The following is a 22,869-nucleotide window of genomic DNA, read 5'->3' as shown; positions in this document are numbered from 1 at the left end:
GGGACTGATGGCATACCTTCCAATGGCATTACTTTGCCCCTACAGACAGTCCTCTTGTTTAGGATCTAAGATGATCTCAGGCCAGCTCTCTCTTCTGTGTGGCTGATATCTGATCCATGAGAAACACTCACGTCACTTCCACTCTGAGTGTCTGGGAGCACTGTTCCATCATGATGCAGCCATCCTCTTTTATTCCTTGTGACAGCAGCCTGCCAGCCCTTACTACTCGCCCTCTACCTGTCTCAGCCCTGAGACAGACAGCTGTCCCCTGTGACTGCCATATTCAGGGCGCATGGGGATCAGTCTCTTAGAGTGGACCAGTTATGGCTTTCTTTGACTTCAGGTAAAGGGAAATCACCTCCAACCCCTCCCACGTGAGATGGGCATGAGACCCAGCGCACACCCATAGTTCTCTCCCCATATCCTCCTCTCTTAAATGTCCATTCACCTTTTAATTTAGTGGGGTGTGGTCTTAATGTGAGAAGGGGCTAATAATTTTTAAAAACTAGTTTGTAGATACTGTCTTTGCAGACTATTTTGAGTGTCACATCTCTTTCGGAGTGTGGTATCTATTATCTGGTTCCTCAGTCCAATGAGACTAAAAGACTTCTGTCTTAACACTCCATCAGATTGTACCAGAGATCAATGAAGAAACATTACATTTATTGATTCCATCATTTATTCAGTGAACACTGAGTACTTTCATCATGCTGATACATTTAGAATAGAGATATGGCTATATGTAAGTATACATATTGTATAACTATGAAGTCCCTTGTATGCATAAAAGGTGTAAGTTATGTCAATTGTATAGTTCTTATATTAAGTGGTAGTTTTGTGGGTATTTAGTATAAAATGAATACATTAATAAAGAGGACCACTCATGGATTAATGATGAGAATGTGTCATAAACCAAAGATTATAGCTAATCCAGTTAAAAAAGTTAAAGTCCTTTGGGGAGCTCTGAATCCAGACACTAAATACAATAATCAAGATTTATCAAGTGTGACCATGTGCCTGGCACTATGCTAAGTGGCTTACAAACAATATCTCATTTAGTCCTTTTAACAACCTGATGAGGTCTAAGTACTAATATGTTCTTTCCCATTTTACAGATGAGGAAACTGAGTCCCAGAGTAGCTAAATACTTGCCCAAATTTCCATGGCAGACTATGGGACCAGGTTCAGGTCTGCTGGACAAACAACTCACTCCTGCTTTCCAGACATAAATGTCCAAATATTTAATAAGGTGTGCTCTGAGCGGGAAGAGATGGCAAGTTGGAGTAGAAAGAGCTTTGCAGTCAGTCAGAGCTGGCTTCTCCCACTCATTAGCTGTGTGATTTGGGCCAGCTTCCTTAATCTTAACCTCCTGAACCCTCATATAAGGTAGAGGATAATAATATTTACCTTGCAGGGTTGTTGTGATATGAGGTAATGACTTTGAAGCAGCCGGCACAATGGAGGCCCTAAAAATCATACATATTATCATTTCCATTCCTACTCTTCACCTGAAAATGTTTTGAGAGCAAAGAAAAGGAGACAGGCCCGTTGGACCTCAAACTCCAGTAATCTAGAACTTTTCTGTTTGGGGGATCAAGCTCCAATGATTTAGAGCTTGTCTCTACTAGGGAATTATTCTGTTGTGGTTCTTAAGCAACACTGTGCAGCGAAGTCACAGAGCAACCCTGTGGAAATGCTCAGGACCCCAGTTTCTTTTGGACTTGAACTTCTGAACATGGCATTCTTCACTCCAGAAAACATACAATCCTCAGCACCCCTGGTTAGTACATGGTGGTATTAGGCAAAAATCTCCTTTTGGCCGTAGAGTGGTTGGAGTTTGGCTGGTTTGGGCATAACAATGCTGAGTCTCTCTGCAGGGGATCAAAGGAGAGAAGTCCGAGAAATATCCCCCAGTGTTCTCAGCTGACAGCCGAAGGAGTAACAGCTAGAGAGGGCAGCTTCATTCTGCCATTTTTCCACAGACCCACGCAACCTTGTCTTCCCTATTGTTGCCCGCTGGCGTCTCCTTCTGAGATCGTGGCAGGGGCTTGGCCACATAGAACTTGAGTTGTGACAGTGCAACTGATGCTTCTAGCTCTGTCCCCAGACTTCCAGCTGCACAGCTAAAGTCTGGTTTGGAGTGGGGAGGCCAGAAGAGTCATGCCTTCATTCCCACTCTTCTCTATCCACAGTTTTCCAGTATTGGAACTGGAGTATGGAATCCCCAACACCTAGTCAGCAGGCAGCTTCCTGAAACCCAAGATGCTCAGCCCTCTTTCTGCTCCTTCCCCACACCACTCCCCATCTTCCCCTACTTAAGTTGTTCATAGAGCCTCTTCCAGATCTAAGAAACTAATTGTGAAATACCGTTGTGATTCCAGTTTATACATTTAATTAGAAGCAAGGAATTAAGCTCCCAAACACCACAAAATGAAAGCTTGAGATTTTTTTCCTAACAAAACCGCCGCTTTCCACAAATGGGGGCTGACTCATCCATCCATCGTCTCCACAGCCCTTTCATGCTGAAGTCATCCACTTTCTTCACCTGGATTTGGAAAACTGCTGAGGTCTGGTTCAGCTTCATTCCAAAGTTGTCCATCAATAGCAGAAAGTAACTGCCTGTTGCAGGGAAAACAGGTTAAGGGCACATTCCTTGAGTTTGGGAGTCTCACAAAGACTGTTAATACCTTGTTCCTACTAATGACAACAGACTAAAAACGCACAATTAAATATGAAGCAGAAGGAATATCTTACTCTTGTGATTTCATTTTACATGTATCTAGGAGACTGGGTGATATTGAAATATGTGACTTATTTCCTTCTATGAGTTGAGATAAAATGGTTCTAATTTTCTTGCTGTTTTCTGGCCTTAGGGCCCTGTGAAAGAATGTTTCTTTCTTCTTTGGCTTTTGGTGGGAATTGGATGTTTGTCGATTTAGCATATGTTTAAAATATTCTGGCTTTGGGAAGCTGCACTGATAGCCGTTTCCCTCTAGTCAAAATTAATCTCATCTTCCTACAGCTCTCATAGCTTGTGGCTCCAATATAGCTTTTCTCATCTTCTACTTTATTCTATGGTGAGTTGTATTTCTGTTTTTCTCCTACATCAGATCTGCAGTTCTACATGGGGAAGAACCATGTCTTTACAACATCTTTGTATTTACCTGACTCTAGTCTAGTACATTATATATACTCAGGTCTTTATACACACACACACACACACACACATATATATATACACACACACATACACCTGAGTCTAGTCTAGCACATTATATAGCATAGGCATTCAATATGTGTTAAATTAAATTGAATTCTGAAAGATCACCCAGAGAAGAGGGGCTCCAAGTGACTGTAACAATCATCTTTGCAGCAGATGCCCCAGGGTTCAACTGTGGACAGCCTGTACACGTGGACAAGTCTTGCTTCTCTCTGCCTGAGCGTATTCTCTGGCCACGAATGTGAGCTTGGGAGCAGACAGGTTAGGTTGCAAGTGCCATGAGTATTGCCTGAGGAGCAACCCTCATCCAAGGAGGGACAGGCCTGGGTGGATAAATAAGTTTGCTGCTCTACCCTCATTCTGAGGAATGTTCTAGATGGTTACTACGGTTTCCTAGATGGTTACTACACCAGGAAGTCCTGGTTACCGAACAGCTGCTGCTGCTGCTTTTCTTTTTTTTTTTAATTGAGTATAATGGACATACAACTTTGTATTAGTTTCAGGTATACAACATAATGATTTGATACTTGTATATATTGTAAAATGATCACCACAGTAAGTCTAGATAACATCCGTCACCACACATAGCTACAGAATTTTTCTTGTGAGAACTTTTAAGATCTTCTCTCTTAGCAACTTTCAAATATGCCCTACAGTGTCATTAACTAGAGTTGCCATGCTGTACATTATATCCCCATGACTTGCTTATTTTATAACTGGAAGTCTGTACCTTTTGCCTCTCCTTACCCATTTCACCCACACCCCATCTTTCTCCTCTGACAACCACCAATCTGTTCTTTATATCTATGAGCTTCATTTGTTTGTTTTAAGATTCCACATATAAGTGATATCATACAGTATTTGTCTTGTTCTGTCTGACTGATTTCACTTAGTATGGTGCCCTTGAATTCCATCCATGAGTTTGCACACACTACGTTTTCTTTATCCATTCATTTGTTGATGGACACATAGGTTGCTCCATATCTTGGCTATTGTAGATAATGCTGCAATGAACATGGGGGTATATATATATCTTTTCGAGTTAGTGTTTTTATTTTCTTTAGATAAATACCCAGAATGGAATTGCTGGATCATATTGTAGCTCTATTTTTAATTGTTTTTTGAAAAAAATACTGTTTTCCATAGTGGCTGCACCAATTTAGATTCTCACTAACAGCACACAAGGATTCTCTTTTCTCTGTATCGTGGCCAGTACTTGTTATTTCATCTTTATGATAACAGTCATTCTAACAGGTGTGAGGTAATGTCTCATGATTTTGATTTGCATTTCCCTGACGATTAGCGATGCTGAGCATTTTTTCATGTACCTGTTGGCCATCTGAATGTCTTTGGAAAAATGTCTGTTTGGATCTTTTGCTGTTCAGTTGCATAAGTTCTTTAGATATTTTGGATATTAACCCCTTATCAAATAGGTGATTTGCAAATATTTTCTCCTTTTCATTTTGTTGGTTTCCTTTCCTGTGCAGAAGCTTTTTAGTTTGATATAGTCCCACTTGTTTATTTTTGCTTTTGTTGCCTTTGTTTTCCATGTCAAATCCAAAAGATCATTGCCTAGACCGATGTTAAGGAACTTATCACCTATGTTTTCTTCTAGAGTTCTATGGTTTCCTGTCTTACATTCAAATCTTGAATTCACTTGGAGTTAACTTTTGTGTATGGTGTAAGATAATGGTCCAGTTTCATTCTTTTGTTGTCCAGTTGTCCCAACACTATATTTTGAAGAGACTGTCCTCTTCCCATTGTATATTTTTGGCTCCCTTGTCATAAATAAGTTGACCATACATGCATGAGTTTATTTCTGGACTTCCTATTCTGTTCCATTGATCTATTTATTTGCTTTAATGCTAGTACCATATTGGTTTTTTTCATGTTTAAAATTTTTTTTTGGGGGGGGTGCCGCACCACACGACTTACAGGACCTTAGTTCCCCAACCAGGGATTGAACCGGCACACTCAGCAGTGAAAGCACAGAGTCCTAACCACTGGACCGCCAGGGAATTCCCTTATGTATTTTTTTAACTGAAGCGTAGTTGATTTACAGTGCTTCAGGGATACAGCAAAGTGATTCAGTTATATATATATATATATAAAATGTATATTCTTTTTCAGATTCTTTTCCACTGTAAGTTATTACAAGATACTGAATATAGTTCCCTGTGCTACACAGTAGGTCCTTGTTATTTATCTATTTTATATATAGTAGTGTGTATATGTTAATGCCAACTCCTAATCTATCCCTCCGCTCCCCTTCCCCCTTTGGTAACCAAAAGTTTGTTTTCTAGGCCTGTGAGTCTGCTTCTGTTTTGTAAATAAGTTCATTTGTATCATTTTTTTAGAGTCCAGATATGTGACATCTATGATATTTGTCTCTCTCTGATTTATATCACTTAATGATAATCTCTAGATCCATCCATGTTTCTGCAAATGAAATTATTTCACTCTTTTTTATGGCTAATAGTCCGTTGTGTATATGTGAATGTAGATGTGTGTGTATATATATATATGTATGTATATGATATATATATATACATATATATATCATATATATGTATATATATATCACATCTTCTTTATCTATTCATCTGTGAGGGACATTAGGTTGTTTCCATGTCTTGGCTGTTGTAAATAGTGCTGCAATGAACATTGAGGTGCATGTAAATATCTTTTCAAATTGTGGTTTTCTCTGGATATATGCCCAGAAGTGGGATTGCAGGATTATATGATAACTCTATTTTTAGTTTTTAAAGGAACCTCCATACTGTTCTCCATAATGGCTGCACCAATTTACATTCACACCAACAGTGTAGGAGGGCTCCCTTTTCTCCACACCCTCTCCAGCATTTATTATTTGTAAACTTTTTGATAATGGCCATTCTGACTGGTGTGAAGTGGTAACCTCATTGCAGTTTTGATTTGCATTTCTCTAGTAATTAGCGATGTTGAGCATCTTTTCATATGCCTGTTGGCCATCAGTATGTCTCCTTTGGAGAAATGTCTATTTAACTCTTCTGCCCATTTTTTGATTGGGTTGTTTGTTTATTGGATATTGAGCTGCATGAACTGTTTGTATATCTTGGAGATTAATCCCTTGTCAGTCACATTGTTTGCAAATATTTTCTCCCATTCTGTAGGTTGTCTGTTCATTTTGTTGATGGTTTCCTTTGCTATGCAAAAACTTTTAAGTTTAATCAGGTCCTGTTCGTTTATTTTTGCTTTTGTTTGCATTAATCTAGGAGACAGATCCAAAAAAAATATTGCAGCAATTTATGTCACAGAGTGTTCTGCCTATGTTTTCCTCCAGGAGTTTTATAGTAACCGGTCTTACATTTAGGTCTTTAATCCATTTTGAGTTTATTTTTATGTATGGTGTTAGTGAATGTTCTAATTTCATTCTTTTGCATGTAGCTCTACAGTTTTCCCAGCCCGAATTATTGAAGAGGCTATCTTTTCTCCATTGTATATTCTTGCCTCTTTTGTTATAGATTGGTGCATGGGTTTATTTCTGGGCTTTCTATCCTGTTCCATTGATCTGTGCATCTGTTGTTGTGCCAGTACCATACTGTTTTGATTACTGTAGCTTTGTAGTATAGTCTGAAGTCAGGGCCCCCGATTCCTCCAGCTCCGTTCTTCTTTCTCAAGATTGTTTTGGCTATAAAGGGTCTTTTGTGTTTCCATACAAATTAAAAACTTTTTTCTTCCAGTTCTGTGAAAAATGCCATTGGTAATTTGGTAGGGATTGCATTGAATCTGTAGTTTGCCTTGGGTACTATGGTCATTTTAACAGTATTGATTCTTCCAGTCCAAGAACATGGTATATCTTTCCATCTATTTGTGTGGTCTTCAATTTCTTTCATCAGCATCCTATAGTTTTCAGATTTCAGGTCTTCTGCCTCTGTAGGTAGGTTTATTCCTAGATTTTTTTTTTTTATGCAATGGTAAATGGGATTGTTTTCATAATTACTCTTTATGATATTTCATTGTTAGTGTATAGAAATACAACAGATTTCTGTATATTAATTTTGTATCCTGCAACTTTCCTGAATTCATTGATGAGCTCTAGTAGTTTTCTGGTAGGTGTCTTTAGGATTTTCTGTGTATAGCATCATGTCATCTGCAAACAGTGACAGTGTTCTTCTTCTTTTCCAATTTGGATTCCTTTTATTTCTTTTCCTTCTCATTCCTGTGGCTAGGACTTCCAAAACTATGTTGAATAAAAGAGGTGAGAATGGAAATCCTTGTCTTGTTCCTTTTCTTAGAGGAAATGCTTTCAGCTTTTCACTGTAGAGTAAGATGTTAGCTGTGGGTTTGTCACATATAGCCTTTATTATGTTGAAGTATGTTCCCTCTTTGCCCATTTTCTGGAGAGTTTTTTTTTTTTTTTTTTTATCATAAATTGATGTTGAATTTTACCAAAAGCTTTTTCTGTATCTATTGAGATGATTATATGGTTTTTATTCTTTAATTTGTTAATGTGGTGTATCACATTGATTGATTTGCAGATATTGAAAAAATCCTTGCATCCCTGGCATAAATCCCACTTGATCATGGTGTATGATCCTTTAAATACATTGTTGGATTCAGTTTGCTAGTATTTTGTTGAGGATTTTTGCATCTATATTCACCAGTGCTATTGGCCTGTATTTTTCTTTTTTTGTGTGATATCTTTGTCTGGTTTTGGTATCAGGATGATGGTGGCCTCAAAGAATGAATTCGGAAGTGTTCCTTCCGTACTGTTTTTATTACTATAGCTTTGTAATATGGTTTGAAATCAAGGAGCATGATGCCTCTGGCTTTGTTCTTTTTTCTCAAGATTGCTTTGGCTATTTGGGGTAACTACAGCTTTTTAACACACTCTATTAACTTTCTTCCCTTCCCTGTTTCACATTCCCTCACTATGCTTTACTGGGATCAACAGCCAAATAAACGACTTCACCCAAATCCTTGCTATAGTGAAGTGCTACAAGGAAAACCAAACAAAGACTATTAAAAATTAAAAAGCGTTAGAGATGATGACTAGGCCATCAGTGAGAACAAGGATCAATAAACAGAACCTGTTGCCTTTGGTCTTCAAACGAATGAGCTGGAGAGGCACATAAAACAGGATTCTGTGGATGAGTCTGAAGCTCTGTGGAGCTTTTGAACAGGGGGAGAGTGAAATTCTACTTCTGGACAGGAAATGGAGTTGATGCCTTATAGAGAGGCTCAGAGTAGAGAAGTAGAAATTCAAGCTTAGACCGGTAGGTGAAGGAACTCACTAAGGACTAGAATGAGGCTCTGTTTCAGACCAAATGACCAGAAGAGGAACGTGATATAGTGGAAGAAAGGGCTTCCAAACTCACAGCCACAGAAATCTTCAGGAAAGGGGTGAGGAAGAGGCATTTATCACCTGGCACAGGAGAATTTAAAGCCTGGATCGGTGGGGGTACTTGGTCCATATCTGGGCAGAATGCAAGAGAGGGGGGTCAAAGGGTAGGAGAGGATCTGGGACTCCATGCCAATTAGGAACACCGTCTTAGGCTTGGGTCTCAAGCCCCAGTGATCTAGAACGTGTCTGGTTTTAGCTGCTTTATATTCATTTCTTAGTAAAAGTGTGTATGTGTTACTTGTCTCAACTGAAACACAGGGCAAAACTGTGAAACTAGTGTTCTTCTAAATATCTGTCAACACAAAGTCTTAGCACATCCTTAGTCTTGTGACTGGGCGTGGCACTCTCCCAAAGCTGGAGACCTGTGATAAAGAGAAGGGCCAACAGGCAGAATGGAAGGGATCTGCTATGTGTCCCTTTATGAATGTGCTTCATTTGGTTACGAGATCTATTCCTGGAATCAATTCTAAGGTATTCTATTAGGTGCACTTTTGGTGCACAGATTGAAAAATAATGGCAAATCCCTCCTCTGGGTTTGACAGTTTGGTAATTGGTGAGGTGGTTTCTTTGGAAGCCAGGTCCCTCCTAAGGCAAAAATAAAATAAAACATTTTTCACTGATTTTTTGCCTGCAAAAGTAGGTGGACTGTATTGGAAGATCTCAGTTCTAACTCACCATTTCTGGGACCTTGGGCAAGTCTTCACCATATGCCTCTTTCCTCACCTATAAAACCAGGAGGGTGACAAACCATCCAGAATAGCTCCTGGAATTCTGTGATCCCAGATGAGATGATTGGGTCTGGAGAGGCTGTATTCAGGGCTGGCCAGAAGGGCCTGCCTATGTGAATATATACTTTAGGGCAGAGTGTTGGTTCAGCACATTTGGTTGTTTTGGCCTCTGTAGAGAAGAGAAGGTAAGAGCCTTACTGAAAATCCTTTTAATTGAGACTCTTTGGGGTCTAAGTTCTGTTTATATGCTTCCTTTCCCTTGTCCTAAGCTGTTTCTTCTTCTGTGACACCTCAAAAACAGCTACTTTTGTTCAAGTCTAAATGAGTAACTTTGATTTCAAGATAAGTTTTCCTTTTTAAACCTGTCCTGTGGAGAGTGGCGGAAGGGAAAAGTAAGCTGGGTTTGAGCAAGGGGAGTGAGGGGCCTGTGTGGGCCACATGTTTTGTCTGACCCACACCCATGCTCTGGGTTTCTGTACTTTGGAAGTTCTGCTCAGATGCTGTCATAAATTTTAGTGCTAAGATGGCAGGGCATGCTTGATCCTCTCACACATGTAACTGGGCTGTTGGCCGTAGGAGGGTGGACAGACTTATTATAAGGAGCACTTGGTCTATTGAGCTCAATCCCCCAACTAGAGGTATATGTTTCACAGTTACATGCAGGGAATTTTATTCTAGGCCAGCTAGACTCTGACACTGAATCCTTTTCCTACTTAAATTTTATACCTATGAAGTTGGTTACCAATTATCTAAGAATTTATGGTTCTGTACTTTTCTCAAACCCGTTCTATAGGCTACTGACTATGATTTTACAATCTAGGTGAAAGGTAAGCAGCAACCAAATCTGCTAGCAAGGAGTCTTGTTATGGTGAGAGGAGGGGAAGAACCCCTTACCTTATGGTTGGTCTACAGTAAACAGTTTCAAATTTACTATTACTACTGACATATTTACATGATTATGTAAGAAGACAAGTTGACCAATTATGACCATTAAGATGTATGGCTCTGAGCCCCGTTGTCCTACCAGTAGTGGCCAGAGTGGCCTCTTTAGTTCCTTTTGTCTAATCTAACTATGGAGCCACACAGCACTTTTGTTTTTTCAATATTTTCTGAGCACCTACTGTACTCTTGACACTAGGTTTTGAAACACAAACATAAACACAAATATTTATGATACACCCTTGCCTTTGAAGGAAAGCAGACTTACTTTTCCCATGTGTTGACTTTAGGGGATTTACAAAATGGGAGTTGCTGGGGGGTTATTGTTCGTGTAGAAGGTGGCATTGTTTTTAGGAATCTAATAGCTCTTTCACTGTGACCCATGATTATAATAATGCTGACGTTCGCATAATGCTTTGCAAAGGTTTTTCATATTTAATTTTATTTGCTCTTCACAAGAATTCTGTGAGGTAGGTTGCCAGAGTATCATTACCTTTAATTTACAGAGGAAGAACCTGAGGCACGAAAAGGTCAGTGACCTGCCCAAGGTCAATGGCTAGCAAGTGGTGAAACCAAATCTCAAACTCTGATCTGCGACTCTGCTAATTCAGAAGTCTTATTGTCATTCCGCCTCCTTTAGAGAAGAATGAGGAACAGCACTGTGAACCCACTGAGGGCAAAGAGATTATCTTGCTTCCCTCAGGCTCCTCCCTACCCCTAGCCCCTAGCACATTGTCTGGTATACATCAGGCAATAGTGCAGGTTTATTGAGTGAGATTAAAGCCCATCAATGAGAGAGAATAAAGAGATGGCCACCTTTCCACCTTCACATTACCAGACTGTAAAGATTCTGATGATAATCTATTCTACTTTGTTCTTGCCCACCAACCTGCATTGAATTGCCCATAAATATTTGTTTGTATGGAACATTTCATCACCCAGCAGTCTAGGGCATTCCTGGGTAGATGGGAGCCTAAAAGTAACACTATCGAATTTGCAGAACTGTCTGCTCACGCTGTAGCCTATCTTATCTTCAGTCCTATGACAGCTTTGAGGACTCCCTTAAAGAATTTGGACTGCTCCAGAGATCAGCCAAGTAAACAATTTTAATAACCTCCCTGTGAATGACATAAAGGCAGGGAGGCGTAGTAGGGCTTGTTAGCACTGTCTTTTCACAAATACCACTACAGAGGTAAGCAAGGTGCTTGCCTCAAAGTTCAGGGCACCAGAAAATGCTCCTCTTGTTACCATCATCTGAAATCATTCTCAGCAGAGGATGTTTAGGCTAAAGTAGGCACTTACTTCAGTCTGAAACCACAGTTGCTCAACTTCAAGAAATCTGATTAACCTCAAGTAGGTGAAATTTGATGGTTTTTCCTTTTGTATGAGACGAATTTTAATTTCCTCTAAGGCATGATGTGGAAATCCTTCAGTGGGTGCCCACTGACCTGAGCTATCCAGCTTGTATTCAGGAAGTATAAAATCTATTTCAGATGAGTGTCTGTTCCCATTCTGCCCCATCAGCAAGGAAGAAAGGGGACAATTATCTGATGATAATTACTCTGATGGCAGTAATCTCTGGCAGCTGCTAGAGAAGAGACATTGTCTCCTACCACCCCCTAACTTTTTAGAATAGAGCTCTGAAAGCTTGATAACAGGGGCTGAAGATGTGTGAAAAACCTCAAAATAACTTGCTATTCACTTCCATCACCCAGGCTTTAATTAAACACAATTCATACCTCTTCAGAGGCTTCAGATGATGTATGTTAGAGGACTTCATAAAGGAAAAGGGCATATAAACGGCATAGGTTACTCTACATTGTTTATTTCCTCTTATCCAAGTCAGGGGCCTTTCAAGGCTGTTGCCCTAGAAGCCTGCTTTTTCTTCCAGTGGGGGTGAAGCAGAATCAGAGATTAGATTTTCCTCTGGAAATTTTAGGAGAGGATTTTAAAGTGGAAGATATGTGAATGCAGATGGAAGATAAAATTTGGATAAGTACCACTGAGTTTTTTTTAATGCCTTCAAGTCTTTTTCCCATGTAAATAAACTCCTCAAAAAGTTAGAAACCATCATCAGCCTTTCTAAAAGGGAATTTTCAGTCTTTTCCCATATTTCTGTGAAGTTTAGCTGTCTCTCTCACTGCAGGATTTGGAAGTAGAGCCCTGCTAATGCACTACTGTAATTTTTCTAGCTGTGGTCAAAGTTGCAAAATGGGGGCAAAGAAGCACAGCTGGAGGCAGTCTGTTGGTGACACAGATTGAGCTGGTCTGCTTTCACATTATAAATAAATATGCCAATTTTAATATGTTGCACACAAGCTTTGGGTGCATTTTTAAAAATCTGATAAAAATGTTCTGGTATAGACATTCTTCTGCTTAGTCTAAACTACTTCATCAAACACTCTAATCATAAGTTGTCAGAAATATTTAGGAAGTCAAAGGGCTTTAAGAACACATTTGAATTTATTCAATAAAAGCCAGCGGCCAATTTTTGTTGTTAACCCCTCTCTACTTTTTTCCATCCCTACCTCAAGCCTGAAACTCCACACATCTTACTGGTCCTGATTCCTATAGAAGTTGTAAAATACCCCTTCCTCTTCCCTCCTCTTTTTTCATCCCATGATTCCATTTCACTGATGTTGCACAATCGGTCATCATTGCATTTTCCAGCACATCCATGTTATGATATGGCTGATGGTTGAAGGTTAATGAGTGTGGCCGTAAAGAACAAGACAAGTTTACCTCACAGGCCTTGTGAGCCCTAGAACACAATTGTAGGCTTCTTGTAGGGGCCATGTGGATCCATGGGTATATAGGCATGTGAGTTGATTGTTCCTGCCTCAAGAGTCCACCCCTTTGGTAACCATAAATTTGTTTTCTAGTCTGTGATGAGACTCTGTATTTCTGACAAGCTCCAGTGATGACAATCTTTCTGGTTCATGCACCACACTTTGAGTAGCTATGTGAGATGCAGCTATGGACAGGTCCCCTGTTTGGGACCTACATTAAATCCTTTGGTGGCTCATTCTGAGCCCTGGATGTAGGAGGTGGGCCTCCTTCAAGTCCTTTAAGAAACAGAGAACTGTTACTGAATTTTAAAAATCATTTTGTTGACTATTTAAAATATAGTTATTTGTAGAGCACATTTCAGAAAAAGGTCTTACTGTGCATTTTTGCTACTCAATGTTTTTAAGCATACGACTTGCTGTTTAGTAACACCAATCATCTTCACCTTGTTAGTATTGCTAATGTGCATTCTCGTGGTCCACAGAACAAGTTATCTTTCTGGGAAATACTTGTATCTGGAATGACTAGCAAGTGTCCTTGGTACTGACAGTGAGCCCACAAGTAGATCTAGAACAAGTATCAGGGTGGTCTTTTTCAGCCTCAGTCCACATGTCACTTGGAATCCAATTATCCGATTTATCATATCTCTGTCTCTTCCCTGTACAGGATGAGTGAGTAACTTGCAAATAATTTTTCTTTATCCCCCCTAAAATGATTCCAATTTCCAATGAGTATGTGTGTGTCAGAGGGTGAGAGGTGAGGGTGGGGTGCTCTACCTGTTCACCAACATGGAAGCTCTCTGAACAATGTCCTTGTGGGTTTTTATGGAGCCTTCATTTCATAGGCGTGCTTGATTACATCATTGGCCATTGGTTTGATTAATTCACTGCCCATTGATTGAACTCTTCCCAGCCCCTCTCCCCTCCCTGGAGGTCAGGGAGGGGAGAGCTGAAAGTTTCAACCCTCTAATCACTTGGTTTGCTCTCCTGGCAACCAGCCCCCATCCTTAGGTGAGGTCCTTACTGAGGCACCTCGGTAACATAGCAAAAGATATCGTTTTAGCTCTCATCGCTTAGGAGCTTTGAAACGTTTTAGGAACTCTGTGCCAGGAACAGTGGAAGAAGATCAAATATATATTTATTATAAATCATAATATGACCACCCCTCCCCCCAAGATGGAATCTGTATTCATGTATGAGAATTGGTTAGTAGAATCAACTTCTACCAGCCTCAAGTTTAAACAGAAGAAAGCAGGTTCATTATTTACCTTATTTCCATGACTTAAGAGGAAAGCACGCAGAATTTTCCTTTTCCTTCCTTATCCTCAGAAGCAGTGGGGATAGACTCCAGATTGTAGGTCTCTGGAGGAGGGAATCCTCCAGCTCTCCCTCTCCAATTTCCTCCCAAGGTCCCTTCCTCTGCCTCCTTCCCCAAGCCCTTCACAGGTTGGAGAGGCCCCGCAGGCTGCTGGGAAGGTGAAGAGAGAAATTTGCTAAAGCTCTAGGCAGCTTGTAGAGTTTGTGGTCAGTGGTAAGCGGGAGGGTAAAGGAAGGCGGGGCGTTTGGGGAGTAGGGGAGGATCCACGCTGTCATTTCCACAGCTTGTGGAGTTAGGGGGGTGGTCCCCTCAGGCTGGAGGACTGCGGGCAGGGAAGCTTTGGGTTGACACTTGTGAGTGGGCTTGGAGAGAGGGCGTGTGAGGGTCCAGTGCGGTTGGAGCCCTTGACACAAGCAAGCCACTGTCCTGGTGCTCTCCACACTCCCTGATGGAGTTCTCATTACACAGCTCCATGAAGCTTGTCTTCATGGCTCCCCTTTACAGGGAGGAATCCACAGCTGAGGGAGGTAAAGCAAAATGCTTGGGCCACTGAGCTGGTAAGTAGCAGAGCCAGCGTTTGAACCCAGATCTGCCTTACTCTAAATCCCTTGGGATCCTACTTTGGAAAGCAAGGCCTTATGGGAGGAGTAGTAAGACCTTTTGTAACTTAAGGCAGGTGAATGAGGTGTCAGGCAGTCTAAGGTCCAGATGCCAAAACTGGTTCTGTTTATAGTTTACATTTTAAAAAAATTCACCATATCTTAACACACCTGCTGGTGGTTGAGAGACTCTAGTTTTTGCAGAATACTAATGTAGTACCTTTTTATAATTCCTTTCGTGCTCTGCAGAATTGAATTTCTAAATGTCATGTGGTGTGCAGCCAGCTACAATAGCAACCTTCGGAGACAATGGTGTGGATGGCACACCTCTCAGTGCCCCGGGGGGCCTCTCACAGGATTACTTTAAAGAAGATCATAGAAGGCAGCTCAATTTCTCTGTGGCCAAACCACAAAATGTTGTTTTCCTTAAAGTCCCAGAATCCCAAAGGGTGCAGGCAATCCCTGTGAAAGAATGCTGAGCTCTGTAAAATGCTAAAGGGAGGAACCAGGTCCCCTGGGGGTATAGACACATTTATCGGCGTGAGGGAATCTGGGTGGTAGTGGAATTCTTGAAATGTTCATTACTTGGAATTGAGTTTGTAGAAGTTACCTATGCCAATATCGGTCAAAGTTTACTGTGCAAAGGAATTACCTGGGGATCTTGTTAAAATGCAGATTCTGTTTTCCTGGGTCTGGGATGGGGCCTGAGACCCTTATTTCCCAGACCTCCCAGGTGATGCTGGTACTGCTGGTCCATGGACCACACTCTGAGCAGCAAGTGTTATGCCTCCCTGCATCATCCTTATTCCCCTTCTCTAAGCTCAGTCAAGATTCACTTACTTTGGGATAAGTTTATTTAGGGAGGCAGGACAGACAAGAAAAAGGAAGCTTGCAGAATCTTCTGAGTAGATCTCAAGGAATCTCTATTGCAGCATATTATAGATGTGAAGAGAGGTTGTGAGGATAATAGTAAAAATGTGGCAGTAGTCAAATAAACTTCAGAAGTATTGGGTTGAAAAGTTCAACAGATTTCTTTATTTCATGACTTCTTGGAGCCTTTAATAGGCTAGTGTGCCTTGTGACTTTCATAGGGGAATTTTTCTCAGATTCATTGGCCCAAAGAACACTTTTTGGGGGACCATATTAAGAGCATAATGTTGACCAAGACTGGCTGTTTCAGGCAGACATTGTCATAGGTGACCACACGAGAGGAGGAACTCTTGCCTAAAATACTACGTAAACATGAAATTGTCCTTATTCCCTATAGGCTGAGAGTAACTCTAAAATAAATTAAACTTTAGAAATAAAGATGAATTGAGCTGGGGGATGGATTGACTGTGGCTTCCATGCATGTAGAATGCTGGGCCTATGACTTTGGAGAGAGAGGGCTGATATAAATGGATGAGGAAGGAGTTAAGAGAATGGAAGTAGTTTAGATCAACAGGGATGTGTGGCAAGAAGGAGAAAACTAGAAAATGCTTGTTTGTGGGGAGCAGTTAGTCAGGGGGCTTAATCCACGAGGCTAGCTAGGGTAGAGTATGGAGAAATCCAGAATACAGCTTGTGGGCAGATTCCAGGCAATTGTCATTTTTTTCATGTTCAGAGATTGAGTCCATCTCCTTTTGGGGGGAATTCCCGACCTGACAAGACAGAGTTTTCTCTTATAGAGAAGCTGAACATGACACATCATGTTTTCTTAGCGTATTTTGCAGCTAGATTCCAGGCACATTGACCTGTGCTCCCCCGATCAGAAGTACCTGTCCTAGACTTTCACTCAGAGCAAAAACAGGCACCTGGTGGACTCCATTCTGATGAGGATGGGACAACAATCGCAGAACGTTTAGTTTCTAGAGGAAACGGGGACTGTGATTTCATAGCCAGTGTCCAGTGCTGGCCACATACATAGTACCAGTTGCAGGGTCTGTGCCCTGTGTGGGTGGCAGCAGTGCCTCACTGGACCAGCCCAGTGGCCCAGTTTGGGGCATTGTTCTTCGTGGAGAGCCTGAGCCTGGTTCCCACTCTTCCTAGGAACTCCGAGCTTCCCATTTGCTTTTCGTAGCTTCCTTTTCTGCTTAAATGAATAGGAGTTGATTTCTGTTGCTTTCAGCTTAGAATCCTGACAGACATAGAGGATGAATAGAAGTTTTCAACTCAGCTTCAGATAGCCCCAGAGAGTATTTTAAATCTGAATTCTAGGGTGAACTTTGGGGTTTATGAAGGAAGGTTTGTATGGCTTGAGGGTCAAGGTCAAAGGCACCCTGGGAGCCCTGGTGAGCCGGTTAGGTGACAAGGCAGGTGAAGAAATGAATATTACTGAGTGAGCATTCACAAAGTGCCAGCTAGATGCTCTTATCTATATTTTTCTCATCGTAATCTTGTGAAATAGATGTTGTTATCCTCATTTTGCAGAAGGGGAAGCTGAGATATGGGGAGTATAATTAATTGTCGAATAGTAAGTGTTGGAGCTAGCATTCCAGTGAAGGGCTGTCTGACTCTATCACTACATCAGGACATTTGGTCCACAGTTATTTGCAGAGCACCTTCTATGTGTGAGACATGATGATAATCCTAGGTGATACGTGCCTTCGTGGAGGTTAAGATCTGCTATAGGAGATACCCACTAAAGTGACCACAAACTAGGAAGGAGAGCTAGAATGAGAATATGTAACAGAGAAGCCTGGCCTCGATATAGATGTGTGGAGGGGAAATGGTTTCCCTGAAGGGGTGCCCTTTGAATGGGGTTTCAAGGGCTGGGTAGGAGGTAACTAGGTTGAATGGAGAGAGGGAGAAGTGCTCTCCTAGCAGGGAGAACTAAGTACCAGCCAGACACATGTCATGCTTGGTTAGTAACCTGAGATTTCCTACAGTGTAGCACACTGCTTTTGTGGATTCGTTGGTCATCTGCTCTATTAAAGAAAGACACAGGAGAGCAATGAAAAAAAAAGGGTCAGAGTTTCAAGGCTGTAGTAGAAGAAAAACGCTGTTCTTGTGGGAAATGTTCCTGGAAACACCTGTTTGCACAAGTCCTGTCTTCCTCTATCTTGGGAAATAAGTGTCCTGCTGATTTCTGAACGGAGAATGAGAAATAGGGATGAACAAAGGACACCCCCCGCCCCCGCTCTTCCCTGCCACAACAGTGTCCAGCTTGTTGCTGGCTGCTACAGGTGGGCAGGAACCACAGTGAGGGAAGAGAGGGTGGCACAGTGTACGGGGAGACCCGCCACCCATTTCTGCATGGACTTAGGATAGATAGAGTCAGATGAATTGAGCTGCTGGGTTCCATTTCTCTGGACACTGCCCTTTTTCTTTTCTGGGAGATGCTCCTTGTCAAAGGACACGTTGCAGAATGATATGGGAAATATTATTCTTATTTTACTTAGGGCAAATTTGGGGGGCATAAAAATTTAAATACAAGGTCCAATCAGATTTTTTAAAAGCTAAAATCATCACCTTCTGTCTACTAAAATCCCATGTGACGGTTAAAGCTCAGCTTCAAAGTCACCCCCTCCAGGAAGCCTTCCTCGATTATGTTAAACAGAAGTTATGTCTCACGCCTTTGGACCTCCCAATACTCTGCTGGGCACCATTCTCGGGGCACACAAAAATTGTATCTGCTTTGGTATGGTGGTTGTTTCGGTCCATGTCTTATCTTCCCAGCCCTATTGCAAGTTTGATGAGTGGAGGAAGTATGTATCATATAGTATTGTAATATCCAAAGTGTTTTGTATATGGGAGCTGCTCTCTGAAAAAATTTGTGAGCAGACTAGAAACTAGAAAGTTGATCTTCTGTAAAAATCTCCCGTATTTTGTCACCCATTCAAGTACCTATTAAAGTGCAGAGTACATTATAATGAGAGCTAAAAATAGAATTGAAAAGATAAGGCTTGGTGTATATACCCTGGTTTATTGCATGGAATAACCAAGGAATGGAGCCCCTTATGTAAGCCTTTCAGTAAACCACTGGAGAATAATGTGGAATAGGAAATCTGGATTCAAGTCCTGGTTCTGCTATGTGCCTGCTGTATGAGCTCAGACAAGTCACTTGACCTCTCTGAATTTGGATTATCTTATTTGTAACGTGCAGGAAGTGCTCTGTCTAACTTGTGGGATTTCAGAGAGAGCTAAAGAAATAGCACAGCACTAGCACAGCGGTGCTTTGCCCCCTCCCTGTCCAGGGTAATTCTTGTGGTAGATGCTAACAGAACAGGGGGGAAGGACCCTGGCGTCCTGTCTCCATCCTCTTGCTGCAGGCTGAGAGAGGACACGTGAGCCTGTCATGCCCCTTATACACAGGTTTCAAGGCTGGGGCCGTACACTCTGCTTCAGTGCAAGTGTGTCTTGGGCTCGTCATGTCCATTTGTGAATTAACAGGCAGGACAAAGGACAAGTTGTCCATTTCCCAGTCACTTTCACAGAAGTCAGTTGGTGTCATAAATTATTATAAGTCATTTGTCCTCTCAAAGTGGGTCCTTTCTTATGTGGAATGAGGACACTAATGCTCTCAAGAAGGGCTGGACCTACTTGTGAGGAGGGAGTTTCTGTGAAAGTGCCCTCTCATGGGATGGGATTTGTTAGTCAGGGCAGTAGTCAGACCCGCATGTGTTGGGGTGCAAACTCTGGGGTCAGTTGCTGTGGCCACACCTTGGGAAGCTGCACGCTTCACTTGGGTTTGGAGTAAAGCAGCTTGCACAGCGGTTCTGAAGAGGAGCCTCCAGGGCACGCTCCCCCAGACGGATATTCTGCTGCAGGCCTGAATGCAGGCTTCCCACCCTCTCCCTGGAGTCTGGGAATCAGTGAAACCCAGGCATGCCAGGAAGAGCTCAGCGGGTCAAGCTTTGAGAACAGTTTCAGCTCAGTATGAGGATTGGGTAAGTTCTTGGTTTCAGAGAAGATACTTTTAGGTATGTGGGAAAAAAGGGGGAGAAACCAAGATGCAAAGTCTGGCTTCCATTGGTCAGGTTCAGCCTGGGCTGTGGTGTTAAGGGGGTTTCGGCGGCCACTGTTGTTTCCGTTGCTCTGGCAGCCGGAGGAGAAATAGACTACGCCCAGTGCAGGTGCTCTGGGGTTGAAGGGGCCCATTTCCTCCAACAGTCCTGGCCAGCCTGGAGACAGAGACCTCAGAACTCCTCCAGGATGGCTAGCTGAAGGTTTCCGGCTGTGGAGACCAAAACGTGAATTCAGGGGCTTTACCTACGGGGGTTGCCGGCAGTGCCTGGGTGGTGCCCTCCCTGTCAGCACCGGAAAGCTGGGTCCGGGGTTTGGAAGGGTCAGCGGGGTCTCCTGCCTTTCCCTGCTTGGCTTTCCTGCCTCTGGCAGCTGAAGCCGCAGCAGTTGCATCCTACATCCCGTTGAGGAAGCTTAGTGCGGGGTCAGACCCAGGTCTTGCAGCTCCACCCTGGAGCTCTGCTGAGGAGCTGCGGCAGAAGGGAGGGTGTCGGGGCCCCTCACTCTGGTGCCTGCCCTCCTGTGCTCGTGGATCCTCCCCAAGCCACTCTGCTGTGCATACCCCCAGGGGCTGTCCCTCGTAAGGGGCTCAGGGTGACAGCCTCTAGGGTCCGACAGACACAGGTTCTGTGAGGTGGAAATAGTCAAACCTACTACAAAGACTTGTGAGGAGGAAGTTTCTGTGAAAGTACCTAAGGCCGCACCTGGCACACAGCAGGTACTCAATAAATGGGACCTTTGCTCCTTGCCTAAGGGCCAGAATTTAAGATGCATTTCTGCCTCTCTGAGCTTACTGCTGCGACCACTCCCTTACCAGAAGCTTCAAGACCAAGAGCATTCCGCCAACCCCATCCTGCAACTCTCTCTACTCATATGCAGAAACTCCTCCTGCCATCTCCACTGTTACCACCTTGGCCCAGCACCATTATCTCTTGCCTGGATTATTGCAGTTGCAATAATGAGACATAGAGGTTATTGGAACAGGCAGGAAGATGGAAGGGAAGTAATTGAAATAATTTCCTCCAACAAGCCTCACATAGGAATGAAAATTAATATCTGCCTGTAAAGAGGTAAATTAGAGGCACCTTCTGGGAGAAGGGAAATGTCTCCAATTAGGACTCACGTGGTTTGGCAGCTTCTAGTGAGATGCCAGTTGCCCCAGTGACTCTCTGGGTCCTTTCCTCTTCCTCATATTTTTCATTAAGACTTGATGTAGAGATAAGAGTAAGATTCACTTAAAGTAATGTGAGAAACTATGAAGCCAGCAGGCAAGTACAAATCCTGCCAATGGCTGCAAACTCTAATCTTCTCAAACTGAATAGACTCAGAGTTGCATCTGGAATTGTGTGTGCTTGGCAAACGTGAGGTGAAAGCCCTCTGAAAAACATCTGACAGGAATTGCCTCTTCACGAAATGTGAAAAGCAGCTCCCACCCAATTATTAAGAGGCTGCCTAAGAGGAAAGAAAAAGTTTGTGCAGCTAACACAACACGCGGCTTGCCAAAATCATCCTGCCCTAATTCTCTTGTCAGCAGAGCTGCTTTTCCCAAGAGCAAGTAACTCGTGATTCGGTTGCTTGATTCTGCTGGCCCCTCCTGCTGCGAGCCCCTCACCCCACCCAGGACGCCCTGCCCAGACCTCACCCCCTCTGCTCATTTTCACTGGTGGGGTGTACTTCAGGGCTTGAAACCTCAGAAATTCCGCTGAGAGCGCCGTGATCTATGCTCAGGATGTAGATGGTTGCGAATGTCAGGTTGCTTACCTTGGTCTGTGCAACACCCAGCAGCTGCTGGCGTTTAACGAGGAGGCGGCACAGGGCTCTGAGAATAGTCCTGTGTGTGCTTTGTTCATGCATTTCGCAGCTGATTTAAGAGCAAGAAAGGAACAAAACCGATCTGATGTCTTTACTCCAGAGATGGTCCACATCCTTCCTAGGGCAGGAAGAGCAGGTGACCGGGACACCGGACGTTTGGCAAGCTGGTGGCTTTCCTGCATTGGCATGCTTTGCCGGGGTTTTCATGAAAAGACAATGACCTTTACAGAAAACAATGACCTTTGCAGCGATCTCTAAACCCTGGCAACTCAGCAGCAAGTTCAGTTCCAAAGTCGTTCCTCTTGCCTTTCCCAACAGACTTGAACAACTAGAAAGAAAGGAAGGAACTTTAAAAAAAAAAAAAAAAAAAAAAATCACCCAGTGTTTGGCAAACCTTAGGCACTCTTTCCCCCACCTTGTAATTAAGGCAGAAGTAAACAGTAACAGAATACCAAATTGCTGCTTGCTTTGGTACTAGGTGCCCAGGTGGAGCTGCTGGTGGTACAGCCCTGTGCCTTGAGACAGAAGGGCAGCCTCCCTGGAGGGCATTCCAGTGGGTCCCCAAATCTGACATATCAAGATTAAGACCTGAGGATTTGGAGCAGAGTGACAAGAAAGGGTGAGTCAGCTGGGCATTATCTGAAAAGAGGAAACAGTTTCCCCCTCCTTTAAATTTACCCTCTCCCCACCAACTCAGAACCCCTTCTTATTTTTGGAGGTCGTCCCCTGGATGGTACTGCCTCACCTTGAAGAGGCTGGTGGGTCTCAGGAACCCAGAGCACTCGCTGCGCAGCAGAGTGTGTGTGAGGACTCTCCATCAGACTGGCTTGCTCTGTGTGCAACCTCTGCTACTCACCATCCGAGTGAACCCAGATGAGCTGCTCACCTCTAAGCTTCGGTTTCCTCTACTCTAAAAGCAGGCTAGTATTTACCTTATAGGGTGCCTGTGAGGCTAAAATGAAACAGTGTAAAGTGCCTTCCACATAAGAACCACTTAACCACCGATGTCGCCCGTATCGAGAGTTCATTTCTTCTTACCGTTAAGTAGGACTCTACTGTGGCTCTTCCGCAATTCGTTTATCCATTCAGCTGTTGATTTGGCATTTGCATTGCTCCCAGTTTTTGGCTATTACAGAT

General features: G+C 42.7%; 1 protein-coding gene and 1 long non-coding RNA gene across 3 annotated transcripts in view; one reads left to right on the top strand and one right to left on the bottom strand.

The window, feature by feature from the left end:
- Positions 1–627: 627 nt before the first annotated feature.
- On the bottom strand, positions 628–21,819 carry LOC136794159 (uncharacterized). The gene is made up of 3 exons (XR_010840525.1): positions 21,682–21,819; positions 14,328–14,527; positions 628–2,619 (listed from the first exon to the last, which is right to left on the bottom strand). It is a non-coding gene; the product is annotated as an uncharacterized lncRNA (long non-coding RNA).
- Positions 21,820–22,182: 363 nt separating this feature from the next.
- Positions 22,183–22,869, top strand: part of ANKRD55 (ankyrin repeat domain 55) — a 422,110-nt gene continuing 421,423 nt past the window's right edge. Inside the window, exon 1 of one of the 2 annotated variants that reach the window (XM_059061147.2) lies at positions 22,183–22,351. The gene's annotated coding sequence lies outside the window, so the exon portion shown is untranslated. The remainder of the gene's footprint in view (positions 22,352–22,869) is intronic. The other variant, XM_067030988.1, reaches the window with a different exon arrangement.

This window comes from Kogia breviceps, chromosome 4, assembly GCF_026419965.1.
Source record: "Kogia breviceps isolate mKogBre1 chromosome 4, mKogBre1 haplotype 1, whole genome shotgun sequence".
In the NCBI taxonomy this organism is placed as follows: domain Eukaryota; kingdom Metazoa; phylum Chordata; class Mammalia; order Artiodactyla; family Physeteridae; genus Kogia; species Kogia breviceps.
This window is presented reverse-complemented; position numbering and strand designations above follow the sequence as displayed.